The 19,451-nt window shown below is 39.4% G+C and overlaps 1 protein-coding gene across 2 annotated transcripts in view; it reads right to left on the reverse strand.

The window, feature by feature from the left end:
* Positions 1–19,451, reverse strand: part of CUNH4orf54 (chromosome unknown C4orf54 homolog) — a 60,424-nt gene that overhangs the window by 33,829 nt on the left and 7,144 nt on the right. The window contains exon 2 of one of the 2 annotated variants that reach the window (XR_013272286.1): positions 8,890–9,082. The gene's annotated coding sequence lies outside the window, so the exon portion shown is untranslated. Of the gene's footprint in view, positions 1–2,117; positions 9,083–19,451 lie in introns of those variants that run through there. The other variant, XM_077476615.1, reaches the window with a different exon arrangement.

The following is a 19,451-nucleotide window of genomic DNA, read 5'->3' on the forward strand; positions in this document are numbered from 1 at the left end:
GATTACCCACTAGAAGGAAGAAGTGGGAAGGCAGCTCTGACATAAGGAAGCAAAGCCTTTCCTCTACTGATGGTTGCCTCAACACAGAGACACTGCACAGAACAGGGCATACTAAGTTGGTCATCTGGTAAAAATGAGCTACATACAGCCTACAGGCAACCAGTCCTTTACCCTCTGCCTTAATTTTAGTTATTTATTTTTTGGGCATCACTTCTACAGTTTAGGTTCTCTTTAAAGCAGCCCACAGGTAAACCAGTTTTCTTCACTCAACCAGCGGGGTTTAACAAAAAAAATTGACTTAATTCCCTCATCCACACACTCAATCCTCCACACTGAGCTATTGTATTCTGACATCAGGGAGACTTCCCCACCGTCAGAATACATTGATTGGCACTGCCGGCTATCGCCTGCAGGCTTGACTAAGCGGGGAAAACCCGACAGGGCTGTTGTACGTAAATCAATCATTATATCAACTTCTGTACAAACTTCCTGCCCATAAATGCATCAAATTTTGACTACTTTTTACTGAACTGACTGAATTTCGATGCTTGTAGCGCTGGCTTTAGAGCAGTGTGTATAATGCTGTAGCTAATAGCTAACAATCAGTAAGTTGTCTTTTGCTGCCATATAACCACTTCTCAAAAATATAGTTGGTTGCTATAGATTAGCCCTTTCTACTACATTATTTACTATATCAGCTGTCCAATAATGAACATGAATATCTTTAATCTGACCCTTATTTCATTGCACTTTTCCCTTTTGCCATTCCAAACAAATGAAGAATACACAATGGGTGCCATAGCTCTGCCCACCATCAACTAAAATGTAATGTTCATATAAAATTAAACATCTCCATGAGCAAAATCTGAAGCAATAGTGTAAAAAAGGCTATTTGCAAATTTGTGCTATGCTATATGTTTGCACTGCCCCAAATGTTGCGTCAAACAAAATCATCAAGCGCCTACATTCAACCAATTTACTGATTTTGCTAACATAGTAAAAATATTGCAACACACAGATAAATATGCTGGCCCCATATCTCATCCTCTCACAACTAATTAATACTGAGCTTGAAAATATATAGAGTTTTTAAGGTAAACCGAAATAAACAATGTTGCGCTAAAAAATCACCTAAACAGTAATGTGAAGTGTATAATGATAAAAATACAAATTGAACAAATAAAGTAAAGTCCACAGTGATCCCAATAATCCAATATCAGTCCACTGGAGAAAAAAATTCTCTGTCCACAACCACGAGGCTTACGTGACAGAATTGACCACCCACTACAGATAGGTCAATTCGTGCATTTGGTGTGACAATATCCTTGATGGTGATAGACCATACTTGATAGCTGATATGTCTGCAGTATGTATAGAGATAAACAAAAAAAATCTCACATAGCGTAACTCTGTAGTGTATAGTTTATTGGATATAAAGTAATAACACTCACATATCCGCCAAATAAAAAAGCGTCCTTCACATATAAAATACACGGGTGTACACCAGTAAGCTTCCCAGTCACTTCCAATACAAAACAATAGTGATGTCACAACAGGCTCTTCCCTACGCGTTTTCCCTACGTCATATCTGATGTCATCTGGGACCAGATTATGTCAGATATGAGGAAATATGAGGAAAACGTGTAGGTTGCAGCTTGTTGTGACAGCACTAGGTCGGTATTGGAAGCTACAGGGAAGCTTACTGGTGTACACCTGCATATTTTATATGTGGAGAGCACTTTTTTATGTGGAGGATATGTGAGTGTTATTACTTTATATCCAATAACCTATAAACTACAGAGTTACGCTATGAGATTTTTTTGTTTATCTCTACACTGTGGAGCTATCGGCTATTGAGGTTACAGTGGTATTGCCCATGACGGTCTATCACTATCAAGGATATTGTCACACCATATGCGCTAATTGACCTATCTGTAGCGGGTGGTCAATTCTGTCAGGTAAGCCTCGTGTTTGATCACTTGGTCGAGGTTGTGGACACCTTTTTTCTTCATTGGAAACAATCACTGAATTTTTTTTTTTATCATGGACTGATATTTGATTATTGGGATCACTGTGGACTTTGCTTTATTTATTTAATTTGTATTTTTATCATTATTCAATTTACACCACTGTTTATGTGATTTTTTTAGCGCAACATTTTTATTTTTATTTTTATGCTATGTTATATGTTACATGGTATGTTGCAGCTGTTTGCTTTCATTTCGTTTGTACTTCTTGCATACACTCACATATTATAAGGTAAACTGAAAGTATTAAAAAAAAAAAAAAAAATCCTGAGACGTGTCTATAGTTGGTAAACTGTAAAAGTAAGCTTTTTTTTTTTTTACTGAGCACCGAATTACTAAACATATATGACAATCATAATTAGTACAGATGTTAGCCTAGTCACAAAAATCACATAGTACTGATGAATTCAGTTCTTGCACTGCCCAGCAGTTTAAGAGCTCCAAGAGACATAACATCTCTTGTTTCTTCTACAGTATATAAAATATCAAAAAAGTATTAAATGTAACAGTCTGAGATCAGCTGTCATTAGGGTTACACGTCCCTCTATACATTTATTCTACATTTTTCAGAACAGATACCGTATATAAAGACTTCTAAAAACACAAGTGATCACCAGTTGTTAAAACCTTATACTGCATGGCCGATAAACTAGCTTATTTTTATACAAATGTAAAATACTGAGCAGCAAAAATAATTTTTATAATAAAGATGTCAATAGAAAAGGAAATTAGCCCGTTTTAGATCTACTCTGTTGATCCACAAACGACTTCTGCTGCTGGTCGATTTCCAAAAACACAGCAAGTGAATATCAAATGACCAAGATAAAAATTTGTTCATGAAACACTGTAGCAGTCTATATTCATATTTGTCCTAGGACTACGTCTACTGTACCCTCTATGAATTCAATGTTGGGCATGAATGCTGAATAGCTGGATCTTTTAGTATGTAATATAAGAAGAGAAGATGAAGCTACCCAACAGGTTAGTTGCCTTGACTTTAGTACATGTTAACTAAAGTATATATACAGTGTATGGTGTAATCTATCAGTAGCATTACCACAGACATTTTTGTTTTTCTGAGTTCCCCCTAATATAGTTTTATTATCAGTTGATCCTGCCAGTATAGCTGGTACATTTCCACTTTCTTTGAAAGGGTACACTGTTAATTCTGCAGTGAAATCACACATTGTCATCCTGTGGACAAGGTAGTCTAAGCCCTTGTACACACGATCGGACATTACGACAACAAAATCCGTCGGATTTTGTCCGACGGATTTTGTCCGAAACTGGTGTTGCATACACACGGTTGGACAAAGTTATCGGAAAATCCGATAGTTCGTAACGTGATGACGTTATTTACTTACGACGGGACTACGTTCTGGTTAGTAGCCAATAGCTTTGGTCTAGGAATTTGATCTGAGCATGCGTGGCACTTTGTCCGATCGTAATTCTCTACAAACGATCGGATCATGTTGTGAGAAAAATTTTATATCCAGCTCTCAAACTTTGTTGGTCGGACATTCCGACGGAAAAAGTCAGATGAAGCCCACACACGGTCGGATTATCCAACAACATGGTCCGATCAGACATTTTCCGTCGGAATGTCCGACCGCGTGTTAAAGGGCTTAGACAAACATTTATAGGATAAGTTCACCTAAAAAAATTAAAAATAAAATGCACATTGTGACGGACACAACCGAGACAGGGACTTTTGGAGGGGAATAGGGGCAAGCCTTCGACCCACTGATTATGGTCCATGAAGGAGATTCTGTCTGCTTCTCTCAGTCAGGGCATGGAATAGAGCTCAATTCAGCCTTTGATCCCATGGAGAGAGCAGATCATTCTCTAATGATGGACAACAACGTGATGAACGCTGTGAGCAAAGCCTGGATTAATTCTCTGAATAAAGATAATAAGGCTTTCCTTCTGGAGTGGATGGAAAGGTGTAATAATAACCTTGTACAGGTTAATAGTCAGAGGAAATATAGTGGCCCGCATGCAGACTGGTTTGGAAAAGCTTCACTTGGGACAGAAGTATTTATCAACAATCTCCCCAAAGTCTATGAAGATAAAATAATTCCACTTTTTCAGACTGCTGGAACATGGTATGAGCTTTGTCTTATGATGACTTGTCTAGTGGACAGATTACACAAGTGGAAGTTGGTTAATTGGATTTGGACAGCCCTGGGTCTTCTTGAATACTGGTGCCAAACTGTCTGGGTGGGAAAAGACACCTAGGCTTGTCTAGGTGACTAGCTGTTAATTAGCTTACTGTTAAATTAGCTCACTGTTTATGTTTATGTTCATTAGATGTAGTGATATTACTGTTTACAGTTTGCAATGTTTAGGATAATGTGATCAAGCTCTTGCTTTTGTGTGGTATATATTGTGTGTAAGTTTACAATAAAGTCAGTTCCAGTTTGCACCTAATTTAGTGTCTAGTTCTTGGGTGCAATGCTTAGCTATAATACCTGGTTCCAGAGTGGAGGAAGGCTGTATCTTGGCAGAAACACCCAGGCCAAGCTGTCCGACACACACATATTTTTGCGGGTAAAAAAAGTGTACTTATTATTTTTTTACATTGCATCCCTTAAAGCTTTGCATCTGCAATCAGCATAGCAATGCCAGGATTCTGCACACTGTCTGCCTGTAGCTCCAATATGGGATGAATGGCAGGAAGGATCAATGAACCTCGCAATTCATTGGGAACTACAAGCTGTCAGCTGCAACAGCTGACAATACTTTTAGTCTATTTATTCACAGGTAACTGTGAATGAATGATGCAGCTGTGTAGGCGGAGTCCTGCTGTTTTCAAATTGTGACAGCGGCTGCAGGGAGAAGATCCCCCACCTTCTGTCACAGAACACCGAGCGCTGGCAGAGGGACGTGGATGAATAGAAGCATGGTGCACCCTAAATATGGGTGTAACATGCTTCTAAGGGTGAACTTATCCTTTAATTCCAAATGGATTTTAAAGCATATGTCAGAGTCATATTTTATGCTCTCCTTGTCTCCATAGCAGTTCCTTGTGCACAGGAAATTATCAGCTCAAGTTTTCTGGCTCAACCAACAGGTATTCTTCCACTTACTGAACAGATATAATAAAACACTTTAAAGGTATATTTAGCACACCAAAGGGGAGCAAATAAGAGAAGTTCATTGTTAGGGTGCACATATATTTTAAGAAAGACAAATTGAAGCCCAACTTTCCCAACATGTTTAAGGCAGTTATAGCAATGTTTTATTCTTTTGAAAAAAGGTTTAGCCATATGAATAAGCTGATCATTGTAACCACCCCTGTCACTTTTGCTGGACAGCTTGGAGTTAACTTAAAAAAATGATTAATTGTACAACAAACAGGAATGCCACACACTGAGATTCAAATTAATATTCTTGTATAAAAAACAAAACAAAAAACAATAGAAACAAGTTCTGTTCTGACATGTTTCATGCTGGCTCTGAGCATTCTCAAAGATTCTTTGAGAAAGCACTGTACCTGGCATGAAACATGTCGGCACTTTCTTCGGGATTATTTGAGAAAGCACTGTACCTGGCATGAAACATGTCAGCACTTTCTCCGGGATTATTTGAGAAAGCACTGTACCTGGCATGAAACATGTCAGCACTTTCTCCGGGATTATTTGAGAAAGCACTGTACCTGGCATGAAACATGTCAGCACTTTCTCCGGGATTATTTGAGAAAGCACTGTACCTGGCATGAAACATGTCAGCACTTTCTCCGGGATTATTTGAGAAAGCACTGTACCTGGCATGAAACATGTCAGCACTTTCTCTGGGATTCTTTGAGAAAGCACTGTGCCGAAAGCAAAACATGTTGAAATACATTTTCCTGCTGGCTATTTTAAAGCAGAACTTTACCCATAACAACTTGATAAAAAATAATGTTCTTTAGTAAAAAATATACATTCCACATTAATAATTATGATACCAAAATTAGTGTATGCTGTAAATTGCTTCCAGCATTGTTCCTGTTTCTTCTTGCTGGAGGCTGACATTTTGCTGAAGCCCAGAGCCCCTCAACAGCATTAACTCATAAAGCGGAACTAAACCCATCGATTTAACAGTTTTGAAAAACAGTTAGATTCCTGGAATGCCGGGATTGCTAGCTGTCATATTTGCTTGTGTTCTTAACCAAACTGTCAAACCATCAAATGGCTGGAGTCATAACTGACCACATGTGTAGCACCATGACAGTTACAGATACAAACAGAAGCCACTTCCTTGGCTGTAAAGGATAGGAGGGTTTAATTCTGTTTTAAGCATGTCAGTAGATTGGCTTCCTCAAATTTGTCAGTACCTAAAAATAGAGAGCAACTGTGCATGTGCAGAGCAGAGTGAGACAGTGTGTTAGTGGATTTTAACCAGCATGGGCACTTATTGGTAATGTTTTATATAGCTATACCTGTAAAATGGGCCAGCCTGAAGTGATCTAGCAGGACTTAATTTTCTGAGTAACATTCCACTTTAATAAAGAAAGAATATGGGTTTGCATCTTGGTGTGGTGCATTCCTGTTGCAGGTACAATTTATTTGGTGGAGACAAGCAAAGCCAGCACCTAAGATGTGAGTCTGGAGTGGAGCGCCTGATTTCATCTGGCATATGAAATATTTGACATTGGCAATAAAAATATGATAGAGGACTCAGAAAAACATAACCTATTGTGTTGATTCTTTTGACAGATTACGTTGTATATGTACATTTTGATTTTGACTAAAGCAGACCCTTGTAAGCATGTTAGGGTTTTTGGATGCATAGTAAATAGTTACTTGAATTATATCTGGGACTCTAAAGTCTCCTTGGAATAACAGGAGGTAGACAAGTCCTCATACTCAAATACCAAGGTAGGCACTTGCATGTTCACTGTGACGTAATTATCTGAGTGGTCCATCAAGCATCAAATCAGACCTCTTGTTGGTACCCTAATGTTGGTTACACAAGTCAATTTTGGATTCCCTTCCTTTTAGAGTGATGGTTAACATGGTACATAGATTATGCATTATTAAGAAAGGAATTCATACAGGGACAGATACCAGAACACAAATAACGTTTTAGTTCAGTGGACACTGAATACATAAGTGATATGGAGACACAGGGTTAGTGCCGTACCTCTTCCATATTTCTCCCTGTTTTGATCCTGTATTTAAAGACTGGATAGGTATGGGTTACAACAGATTTCAATGTTTACTGACACAACCCTCTATAAATATCCACTTTAAAAAACAGGGACCCCTAAAGACAAAGATGAAAGAAATACTTGTTCTAATCTCCCTCCCAACAAACACATTGATTTTACAAGAGCATAGGGATAAGTATTTTCTATCCTATCCTACTCCTCCTATCCCTCTAAATTGTTCAGTTGATTTTTGAATACAGAATTGGAACAATAAAGTGGTTTGACACTGCATTTGTGCCATCCATGTCTCTATGCTTTATTTTAGTGAGAAATCTCTATGAAAAACACCCCTAGCATTTCTAGCTGTGGCCATCTTGAGTAAGGGCAAATGATTCATGTAGCATTTAGTTCCTGTCTTTAGCTCAATTATATATGCAGGAGAGAGTGCTTAGCTGAGAAAACCCCTCCTCCTCTCCTCCCTTCCTGGGTTATATTACATAATTTGCATAGACATGGAATTTGCATAGACATAATATACTTTTCTATCTATTTACTAATGCTTTCAGCGTGAGGATTAAAAATAATCAATGTTGATTGGGAGAGTGAAGTTCAACAAGCAAGAAGTAATGCACTAACACCATGTTTACATTACATATCCTCAATGGACTGACTTATTTCATGAAACCACTTTCCAGGTTTTAGAGACACAAGATCAGTTGTTATATATTGGATATGAAATTAATTAAGTTTTAATTTGCAGACATAACACATTTTAAAGCTGAAGTTTATGTGTGGCTTTTTTGCATAGTTATATTGATTCAGCTTAAATCAAGATGAGCATGTATTTGCCATGCTTAGCTTATACCTACTACAGTAATTTTCAGCTTTCACAGAGATCGACCAAGTATAGGACATGCACATTTACATTGACCCAAGCTGGACCAATGTAACTAAGCAAAAAAAAAAAAAATACTAAACTTTAGTTTTAAAAAAAATACCATTCTGATTTTGTGTGCCAATTTGTTTGGAGGGTGTTATTTCAACAAAATTCACACAATATTGTATAATAACCTAGTAGTATATTGGATTCATTTGAAAAACTTTACTTTACTTTCACTCTACTTTTTGTGTTCCGTCCCCTACTATTGTGGAATTATATATAGGATAGATCCAGGCAATATATTTATAAATGATGAGATGGTGACTTCCAACTGTATTATTGTGTAAAAAAGGTTACATAAGGCACCGTTAATTAGACACTGCTTATATCAAGGTGACTCACCAATGATCGAATCTATTGAAGTTGATTTAACTGTGCTTATCAACTCAATGAGCATCCCTTAAAAGCCATATGGTGTGTCATTACATAGGCAACACCACACTGCAATCAGTGATTGTCCTCATTTGGGACAACACAACATTAGCTGGAAGGTATTCAACTCCAACCTTAAACAATTAAAAAAATATCTGTCATCCTTTCATACAAAGGAGCCACTAAAGAGCCCAAACAATCTAAAAAATACTCAGTACTTTACAAAGTGTTTCTACAAAAGAACAAAGCAACCAAATAAATCAGTTTGCTCATCTTTCAAAAAATGCTTTAGAAACAGATACAGTGAAAATCTTAGTAAAATGAATCGCTAGATATACTTAAGTCTTTCGCTGTAAATGTAAAAAAATGTTAAGGCTGGCTAAATCAGCTATGTTCTAAAACAAAACCAAACTCACACAGTCCACAAGCTGTGATTTCTGTCTCCTTCATTTTGACACGCTTGGTTGTTCAGTTGCCCTCCACCATTGTTTGGCCGAACAAGGACAATGATTTTCAAGCAGGCTTTCTTCATTCCCATCAAACTTTGTGCAAGTTCCACAGTCTTTAACGCCACATGGAACTTGGTCCAAAACAGCAAAGATGTGTTCACTGTGAGAAAAATATTAAAGTAATATTTAGTAATTTAACACATTAAAATTTTGTAATTTTAAGTAATTTAACACATTAACAAAACATGGTACAATTTGGAAAACAAATTCTGTGACTGAGACACTAGGACGTCAGTAGATGTTTACCGTCTAACAGATCAAAGATCTATTATATAAATAATTTCATTTTTTTTTTTTTTAAAGAGTCACTTACACTAAATAGACAAAATTTGTGGACACCACTCCAAATGATTGAGTTCAGGTACACAAAGCCAGTTCCATAAAGAAATGTTTGACTAGTTTGGTGGTGTGGAGGAACTCACGAGTCCTGCACCAAGCTTTGACCTCAACCTTAGTAAACCCCTTTGGGATGAATTAAAAGGCCAATTGTAATACAGTCCTTCTCGATTAACATCAGTATCCAACTTCACACATGGTGAATGGGCTGAGTTAGCTAAATGGACCACAGACCGTCAAAATCTAGTAGAAAGTCTTGCCAGAAAAGCAAAGGCTGATAAATACACAAAAGGATGACTAACTTAATGGCTTTGGAATGTGATGTCCAACCAGCTCAAGTGATATTATCAGGCGTCCATAAACATTTAGAAACATAGTGTACATGGGATCCCAACTCTCAGTTTACTTCTGTTTTTCGAACCAAAAAAATACTGTATGTAGTTCCTAGTAAAGCTCTGCTGCAGATCCACAACATGAGGGCTGCAGTTATACTACGAGAAAGTCACCTTGCATGCGTACTGCAGAAGATGAGAAGGTTAATGGCTATGCTTGATTCCGGTGTGTGACAAACGCATTTGTGTGTGACAGCGATATGTTTGTAAATCGCAGGTGATGACATGAAATACCCACTCTCTACTTACTATGGAGAGAATTCCTGTTCATTAACAGGTTCCTGTCAAAACTAGTACTGAGAGTCTTCAAATGTTCCAGCATGGCATTGTCTATCATTAATTAAACATGCAGAAGGTCATTTGCTTCCCCTGGGTACAAAAACAGTTATGGAAACCAATTAGCCTTCACATGTGCTATTTTTAAAGAGCTGGTAAGTATAACTTTTTGGAAGATTTCCATTAGTCTTCACTCATCCAAGATTTCCATTAAACTTAACTCACCGAAGCACTTTAGGATGAGTGTTTTTAGTTGCATGGGTTGTGATACACCAAGATTTTTCTGATTGTCTACATTGACAACAGGAAATTTTACAATGGTAAAATAATTAGAGTGCATTGGTATATATTTATCACTGAAGGAATTCTGCTACCAAAAAAATGAATACCGGTAGGTATTTTACATTTATGTTCTATCAGGATTATATAGCCAGAAAAGTGAAGATTTAAAGTGACACTAAATGACTAATGGCCTTGTAATTCATTTTTCACAAAATCGTTTCTTACTGTATTTTTCTGCCTCCTTGTAACGTCCTCAAATACCATAGTCCAGACTCCCTAGTCAATTTTCGAGAGCAAGCAAGAGAGGATGGCTACTCTCCTACATACAGCGGGACCATGGAAAACGACTGTAGCCACCCTTTAATAGAAAGTTAGATCACAGCAGCTAAAAAAAAGAAATTTGAAGACCTGGGAGAGTAAAGAATACATACTTGAATGGAATAATTTTTTTTTTTTAACCTGAGTTTAGTGTCACTTTAATTTTAGCGCCGCTATACTGTCATTTTAGTGCCACTATACTGTCGTTTTAACCCCCGCTAGTGGCGAAAAAGAGTTAAAACCGCCCACAAAACAGCCGCTGCAGCAGCGGTTTGCCAGCCCACCCATTGATTTCAATGAGCAGGGGTGCTATAGGAGCAGTGAATACACCGCTCCTATAGCGCTGCAACAAAGCTGCTTGCAGGTCTTTTTGTGACGCCCTGCCAGCGCAGCGCCCCAGTGTGAAAGCACTCTGGCTTTCACACTGGGTTTGCAGCTGAGGCTTTTTTCAGGTGCTTTACAGGCGCTATTATTAGCGGTAAAGCGCCTGAAAAACGCCTCCAACGTGAAAGGGGTCTTAGGCAAGCAATAAGATTTCAATTGACTGATGAAATGGGCTCTGGATTGGTTACCATGGAATGCTATGTAGCACTGCTCTGTGAACTCCTATTAAATAACTTAGTCCGTCCTTATAGTACAATTGTTTTCATGTTCCTTAAAGGTCATAAACAGGTAAAAAAAAAAAACTCTTATCCATCTAGGCCACCTACAGTATCTATTCCTGAATTTCATATTTGTCTATAGTAGTTTCGCAGTATACAAAATGTTTTGTATTATAAAAAATAGAAAAAAGAAACCATTTATCTTATTACTGCCGTCTTACTCTTTTCCAAAACTGCACACTGCTATAACTTTAACAGCATTGTTTTTTCTTTTTTTTTTATTCCAGTCATGGAATTAAAAGTCTAACATTGGGGACATTGACAGCCTTTTTCCATCCACTGTGCCATGTGTTTGCTGCACAGTGCTCACAAGCTGGCTGAAGCTGTGGTATCCACACAAGTATCCTGGTCCTTCCAAAGGGAATGCACGTTGTACAGTTGTACACATATTTACGCTCTCCTAAATGCCACAACTGTAGAGTTACATAAACTTACATATGCAGTCCCACTGAACATAATAGATCATGGCATGTGCTCCATTCAGTCGTGACCAGCATGTGGTGATTGTATGGCAAGCATGTGGCACAGTAACCAATGAAAAAGTGCCATGTGTCCAAACCCGAAAAAAGTGACAAGTTAAAATATAAATGTGTTTGTGGATTAACTGATCTATTAGTATGTCCTACAATAGCTGTTTAAAAATAGTGTTCAATAGGGCATATTTACATCATTATTTTTATACACATTTATAAAAGAAATATTGATAAGGCAATTAATTTGTAAATATGAACTGCGTTTCAAGTTTGAGTGGCTGGATGATGATGCGCTACACTTAGGCCTCTTTCACACGGGCTTACAATCAGGTCCGCCTGTCAGTTTTTCAGGCAGACCTGATTGGACATTCCATTCAGCTCTATGGAGTGGCAGATGTAAGCGGTGATCCTGTCTGTGAAATTGGTGGTCCTATTTTCTATCAGTTTGGCGGATCGGATGGGATCGGATGAAAACGGACAGTCAGTCAGTTTTTATCCGATCTCCCCATAGAGAAAAGCTGGTCTCTGACAGGTCTGTCTCTGCACAGTGAAATCGATCCTCCTCTGAGCAAAGCAGAGCCCACCAGGGCGGACCGCCCATGTGCAAGGATGTAATTGGATGTAAACACATTAATATGTTACAGCTAAACACCTAAACACCTGCCAAATTTGACATGTATATATCTTTTGTAAATTAACATGAACTGATGAGGACTAAAAAAGCCTTAAACGGCTGTATACAAGTTGGTTATACTAGCTCTGTAAAATTATCCCCATATCTGTGCTATACACCCGTGGTGCTTGATGCACTGATGGCTAAAAGGGGCAAAAAGGCATGCACCCACTTACCTGTACACAGAGACTGAGAGAGCTCCTTGCTCTTGGGTTTCTACTGAACGTGAGGATGGGGGATTTATCAAAATTGGAGCAGATAGAATATGGAACAGCTGTGCATGACAACCAGCTTGAATCTTTTATTCCAAGCTTAAAGGGATAGTTCACCTTTACCACAAAACTGCCTATGCAGATAAGGGGCATCTGTAGATAAAAACAAATTGTGCTGCTCTGACTAAAGATGAATAATACAATTGCTATAGGTGTAGGCCTTTTACATACCTTATGAAGTCTAATTGGAATACTCCCAGGACGTTGCTAAGTACTCCCAGGATGTTGCTAAATGAGGCCTAGTCTTCACTGCTCACCTCCTCCATCACATGACCGAGCTTTCAAATGCTGAGCTCAGAGCTACTGCATCAGGGGAGAGAAAGTACATGTGAGAGAGTAGGAATCAGAGAAAGAGCTCACTCTTGTGATGGTGGAGGTGAGCAATGATGACTAGGCCTCACTTAGCAATGTCCTAGGAGTACTTAGTAGCGTCCCAGGAGTATTCCAGTCAGGCCTCATAAAGTATGTAAATGGCCTACACCTATAGAGAGGGTATTATTCACCTTTAGTCAGAGCTGCACAGTTTGTTTTAATCTACAAACACCCCATACCTGCATAGTCAGGTTTTTTGTAAAGGTGAACTATGCTTTTAAGACCCTTTCACACCAAGGACGTTTTGCAGGCGCTATAGCGTTAGAAATAGCGCCTGCAATCCGCCCTAAAACAGCTGCACCATTGTCTGTAGTGTGAAAGCCCCGAGGGCTTTCACTCTGCAGCGGTGCACTGGCAGGACGTCAGGGAAAGTCCTGCCAGCAGCTTCTTTGGAGCGGTGAAGGAGCGGTGTGTTTACCGCTCCTCCACCGCTGCTCCCCATTGAAATCAATGGGGCAGCGCTGTAATACCGGCGGCAAAACGCCGCTATTGCGGCGTATTGCCGGCGGTTTTAACCCTTTCTCGGCGCTAGCGAGGGTAAAAACGCCTCGCTAGCGACCAAAATGCGCCGCAAATCCGACGGTAGAATGCCGCTAAAAATAGAGGCGTTTTACCGCCAACGCTATGGGCGGCGTGGTGTGAAAGGGGTCTTAAAGTGGAACTAAACTCATTGATTTAACAGTTTAAAAAACTGTAACTGTCACATTGGTTGGGTTCTCAACCAAACTGTCAAAACAGAAAATGGTTGGTGTCATAACTGATCACATGTGCAGTATCATGGCAGAGATCATAAGATCAAACAGAGGCCAAGACAGAAGCTTCCTTGGCTGAAAACGATAGGAGGGTTTAGTTCAGCTTTAAAGAGGTTGTAAAATCTCAAGTTTTTTCACCTTAATGCATTCTATGCATTAAGGTGAAAAAACCTTCTGTGCTACAGCAGCCCCCCAGTCCCCCCACTTTCTCTTACCTGAACCTGTCCATTCCAACGACGAGCACATGCCCAGCGGCTGTCCTCATTGGATAGATTGATAGCCATTGGCTCCTGCTGCTGTTAATCAAATCCAGTCACACAAGAGCAGGGGACTGGGGCCAAGTCCTGCTGTCTGTGTTAATGGAAGCAGCAGCAGGACTGCTGCTTCACATGCTGCATTCTGAACACAAGAGGTCAGCCGCTTGGTATGGGCACCATTCACTGTCCCACCTTTCCACCTCGTCCAATCAGAGACGAGGTGGAAAGGTGCATTCAGAGCATGCAAATCAGGTTGACCTCCTGTGTTCAGAATGCAGCAGGCCAGAAGTAGAGATCACTGGAGTAGCAGTGTCTACTTCAGTGACTTCCAGCTTCAAGGGACATCAGCCAGGTATGGTATATACATAGTTACACCAGCCCATGCTGGACCAATGTAACTGTGTATAAAATATCGATGGGAGGCTCAGTTGTTGCAGTTTTTTTTCGGTTTGTCGGGCAGCTTGATGGATGATGGATTTACATCGCGGGACATTTTTATTTATTTTTACTATTTTTTACACTTTTTTGGTGAATGTGTAGGGGTACAATGTACCCAATACCCATTCACATAGGGGGCTGGGATCTGGGAGTCCCCTTGTAAAAAGGGGGCTTCCAGATTCTGATAAGCCTCCCACCTGCAGACCCCCATAACCACCGGGACAGTGTTCCGTGGCTTTTCGAATTTGCAGCGTACACCGCATAATGTTCGCTGTTGAGCATCTGGCTCATCCCTAATGTGCAAGCAAAAATGCTGTTTTTTCCCTTTTATATGATTGAGCATTCCTTTCAAATTTAAATTCCAACAGCTTCACTTAGCCCTGGGGCAATGTCCCTTACAAAGTGAAACTTCCCTTGCAAAGTGGACAGCCTGTTTACCTTTAGTAACCCATGAATGTGCTGACCCATGTATGGCCAGCTTTAGTCTCATGTAACAGCCCAGTTTTTGTTATAATCTAGTTTCCCCTTTGTAATACTATTTGGCGATACAGGGAACTGCAATGCTAAGAGGAAATAGGAATGCCACATACCTGACTACACAGGTGGCAGATGTATATATTTAAAGTGATTGTAAGGGTCCTTTCACACGGGGCGGATCAGTTCTGATCCGCCCCGTGGATGTCCGTTTGCTCAGCGGGGATCACTCCGCCGATCCCCGCTGAGCAGGGAGATGACAGGTCTGTCTCCGCACACTGTGCAGGGACGGACCTGTCACAGCGCCGCTCTCCCCTATGGGAGATCGGATGACGACGGACCGCAGTGCCCGTCGTCACCCGATCCGATCCGCAGACGGATGGAAAAATAGCTTTTTCCTCCGTCACACTTTTTCGGATCGGAGCGGGTCGGATGTCAGCGGACATGTCACCGCTGACATCCGACGCTCCATAGAGCTCTATGGAGCACCCGTTCAGGTCCGCCTGAAAAACTGACAGGCGGGCCTGAACGGAACGTTAGTGTGAAAGGGGCCTAAGGGTTGATTTTTTTATTTATTTAAATAACAAACATATCATATTAACCTCCACTGTGCAGCTCGTTTTGCACAGTGGCCCTGAACCTGCACTTCTGGGGTTCCCCAGTGGCTCTTGTGGCTACTCCCCACATCAGATAACCCCCGAAAAAATTTGCTTTCCCGGGGGGGATTACCTTGCGGGCAAGTTCAGCGTTCGGTGTCCCCGCACCCCAGCGCCCGCATCATTGGATTTGATTAACAGCAACAGGAGCCAATGGCTGTGCTGCTATAAATCTATCCAATCAAGAGCAGAGAACCCCGGGCAGAGAGACAGCTCGTCCCCATGGGTCAAGTTCCAGGGCTCAGGTAAGTAAAATGGGGAGGCTGGGGAGCTGGTCACTGCCAGGTTTTTTTTTTAAATTAATGCATAAGACGCATTAAGGTGAAAAAACACAAACCTTTACAACCCCTTTAACTGATCTGAATTACAAATTCTTTTCACACACACACACACATATATATATATATATATATATATATATATATATATATCATATATATTTTATCTGCGCATGTAGCACTTGCCTGGAGTGCCACAATAGAATTACACAAAACAAATGTATAATAGACACATATGCACATATGCATATTAAAAAAACATGATATTGCACTGCTGAAGACCCCCAAAATATGGGGAATCAGACATGCCCTTCCACCTTCCAACAATGGGTGCCTGAGTATTATATCGTGAGGTCTAAGTGCTATCGCATGGGCACAGAGGTATGTGCATAAGCCTATAAGAATAACAACATTCTGAAAGTCAGTATTTTTTAAGGATCTCTGGGGCCTCTAGTGTTGATAACCACTTAAAGGGGTGTTCCAGCAGGGAATTTTTTTTTTAAAAGTCAGCAGCTAAAAAAAAAGTAGCTGCTGACTTTTAATAAGGACACTTACCTTTCCAGGGCGCCCATGATGTCGGTCACCCGAGGCCGACCCGTCCCTTGGCTCTCGGGTCCCAGTGCCGCCATCCTCACTAAGGGAAACAGGCAGTGGAGCCTTGCGGCTTCACTGTCCTTTTCCTACTGCGCATGTGCGAGTCGAGCGACGCTTTGTGAATGGGACACGCTGTGTTAGGAAACACACAGTTCCCAGAACACAGCGCGCCCCATTACCCAGAAGGCAACGAGAGGAGGAGAGAAGACCAAAGATCACCGCGGAGTAGGAAGAGGCAGATTAGGAAGACTGCCTAGCAACAGGGGTTTCTGATAAGGTAAAAAAAAAATTTAAATTTTTATTTTTTAATAAGAATATTCATGCTGTTTTTTTTTTTTTTAGGGTGGCCCTCCACTTAAGGACCGGAAAGATTTGCCCCCTTAATGACCATGGCCATTTTTTGCGATATGGCACTGCATCATTTTAACTGACAATTACACGGTCATGCAACGCTGTACCCAAACAAAATTCATGTTCTTTTTCTTCCCACAAATAGAGCTTTCTTTTGGTGATATTGGATCACCTCTGTGCTTTTTATTTTTTTGCGCTATAAACAAAAAAAGAGAGACAATTTTGTAAAAAAAAAAAAAAAAATACATTTATATTTACTTTTTGCTATAATAAATAGTACAAAAAAATAAAAACAAATTTCTTCCTCAGGTTAGGCCAATATGTAGTCTGCTAATTGCAATTGCAATACGCGTATATTGATTGGTTTGCACAAAAGTTATAGCGTCTACAAACTATGGGATAGATTTATGGCATTTTAATTATTAATATTATAATTTTTTTTTTACTAGTAGTAATGGCAGTGATATGTGATTTTTAGGGGGACCATGACATTGCGGCGGACAGATCTGACACTTTTTTTGGACCACTGACATTTATGCAGCGAACAGTACTAAAAATAGCCACTGAGTACTGTATAAATGTCACTGGCAGGGAAGGGGTTAACACTAGGGGGCGATCAAGGGGTTAAATGTGTTCCCTGGGAGGTGTTTCTAACTATATAGGAGAGATCGTTGTTCCTAATCACTAAGAACAGATGATCTTTCTCTCCTCCCCTGACAGAATGGGGATCTGTTTGTTTACACTGACAGATCCCTGTTCTGCCTGTCTTTGGAGCAATCACTGGTTGGCCCCCCCTGCTCATGAATGGGCGCCCACAAATCATTGATCATCAAGGGAGCCAACCTGCCACAGTACAACTGTGGCGGGTGGTTGGTAACTTGTTTAAAATTATGTTTACCTTAATAATTCAGATGAACTTTCCTACTATGACGCCTATTTAACTAAAAGTGTTTATTTAATGTTGTCATCGCATAGTAATCAGCAGTGGAAAAATTATTCTGTGATCTTCTATTCCGTTCTTCAGAGAATCATAAATTGTCATTAGTATGTCTTAGTGACAACTGCTCCAAGGAAAGAAATATATACACTGATCAGCAATAGTGTGTAATTGCATTTATAAAGGTTTGGTAATACCTAATATAAAAAAATACAAGGAAGAGATGGACTGCATGCAGTAACAATGCTTTTTTAGCATAGAAGTTGGAGAGTCTCATCAATTTTTATCTGCAATAAGCCTGTCTCATTTTTACCACTGCTGTGCCAACCAAAGACGCATGTCCAATGTTCAATCGTGCCAATTTTAATAATTTGGGTCATAAAAAAAAAACCTTAAAAGAAAAACAATAAGGCCTCATGCCCATGGACGTTTTAAAAAATGAGCTGTAAAGCTAGTACCGACGCCTGGAAAAGGCAGCGTTAAAAACTCGTTTTCTACTGCATTTTGCGTTAGCGTTTATGCGTGTTTGCGTTAAGTAGCGGTTTTTTAAGAAATACATCTCTCAGCTATAAAATTATCCACAATGCCACAGAACCAAAAAAAAAAAAAACGCCGGAGCTCAAAAACACATCGCCATTTTTGCACTTTTTTTAAGTTTGCTGCTTTTACAGCTCTAGTGCCGTGCCTCAGAAGGCCCTGGTCCTGGGTTTTTTTTTTTTGCATCTTAAAAATGCCTATGCCATTTGCAGCTCATAAATGCCATGGTGGACATGAGGCCATAGGCTAACATGGAGAGGTGTTTTTAAGCTACAAAAAAATGCTCATAACAGCAGCTGTAAAAATGTCTGTGGGCATGAGGCCTAACAGTTGTGGGTACCCAGTCACTGTGCTGGAAAGCTAATGCAAAGGTCCAAATTTGATGTATGTCCAGCATATGTAGGAACAAACTAGCATTTTTAACACTGTGAATACGAGTATGGGTTATTTTTGCATCATAAATGAATTACACTCCTATCACTGACGTTTCAATAAATACCTTGAAAAACAGCATGCATTAATCAAGCCAATAAAATGAGTTTCAGTAATCTTCTTTTAAACTAATGTACTAAAATAATACAGTGTATCTAATTATTGCCATTTAAGAGCTTTCTAAATGTATACAATTTGCTACATGCTCTGTAACAACAAGGAGAACATCAACACAGGATAGGTAGATAGATAGATAGATAGACAGATAGATAGATAGATAGATAATAGATAGATAGATAGATAGATAGATAGATAGATAGATAGATAGATAGATAGATAGATAATAACTAGATAGATAGATACATAGATAGATAGATAAATAAATAGATAGATAGATAGATACATAGATAGATAGATAGATAGATAATAAATAGATAGATAAATACATAGATAGATAGATAAATAAATAGATAGATAGAAAGATTGATAGATAGATAGATAGATAGATAATAAATAGATAGATAGATAGCTAGATAATAAATAGATAGATAGATAATAAATAGATAGATAGATAGATAGATAGATAGATAGATAGATAGATAGATAGATAATAAATAGATAGATAGATAATAAATAGAATGATAGATAGATAGATAGATAGATAGATAGATAGATAGATAGATAGATAGATTGATACATAGATAGAT

The sequence above is a fragment of the Lithobates pipiens genome, unplaced genomic scaffold, assembly GCF_037356315.1.
Source record: "Lithobates pipiens isolate NorthernLeopardFrog02 unplaced genomic scaffold, aLitPip1_a1.2 Scaffold_13, whole genome shotgun sequence".
NCBI lineage: Eukaryota > Metazoa > Chordata > Amphibia > Anura > Ranidae > Lithobates > Lithobates pipiens.